This window comes from Equus caballus, chromosome 20 (assembly GCF_041296265.1).
Source record: "Equus caballus isolate H_3958 breed thoroughbred chromosome 20, TB-T2T, whole genome shotgun sequence".
Taxonomy (NCBI): domain Eukaryota; kingdom Metazoa; phylum Chordata; class Mammalia; order Perissodactyla; family Equidae; genus Equus; species Equus caballus.
The window spans coordinates 46,404,687-46,405,635 of NC_091703.1; positions in this window are offsets into that span (position 1 = coordinate 46,404,687).

Here is a 949-nt window from a genome sequence, read left to right on the forward strand (position 1 = left end):
GGATGTAGTAATGGGAAATTAATCTTTTTAAATTATCCTATGTCCTTACTTGACAAAATAAGATGCCAGCAATTCTTACATCAGTTCCCAAAATGACTTTTTGAAGTTTTATTCATAAATCTTCAAATCCGAAGAGCACGGCTCTCCCTCTTCCTGCAGAGGGTGAATCCGGCCTCCCTTGCTCCGTGGGTGGGAGGAGGGTGGAGCCCCGGGGTCCATCCCTGCCAAGGTGGCTTTCTCCAGACCCTCCCCTCATCCGCACAGCAGCAGACTGATTCCAGGCTGGGCACCACAGCCTCACAGGCCAGCCTCTACATACTAACACTCTGGTTCCTGCTTCCTGGTGCCAGAGGTCCACTCTCCAGCAGTGGAGTGAGTGACATGGAGCCATGGCACTCTCCCATTGACCAGACCTCTGGTTTGGCCTAAGAAGGGACAAGCCATGTTCAGGGACCAATTTTCCTGTGAACCAAATGAGGCTTCCTTAGACCGTGTGGACACCACTCACCCCAGGAAACTCACAGCCCAGGCTCCCCCACCTGAGAGGGGCACCTGGGCATCAGGGGGACCTCCTGGCCCTCTCTAAGTCTCTCAGGCTAGATCATACCATTCTAGGTCACTGTCCTACCACCCAGGGCGATGCTCAGGGCATGGCCAGGGCCTCTAATACTACAGCCAGAAAGGTACCCCAAATTCCCACTTAAAATTCTGTCTTGGGCTTAGAAGCAAAGTAAGTGGCAGAAACCTGGGGCCTGCCCCCAGGACGCTCGCAGTCTGGGAGATGCCAGGCTCAGCCTGATATACATTAGAAGCCATCAAGAGACCACAGGGAGCTGTGAGGATAAAGAGGGGGGAAGAACAAGGATGGGGAGGCAGGCAGCAAATACAGACTAAGGGCCCACTCTGGACCAGGCACAGTGCTGGGTGCTAAGAATGCAGACATGCAAAA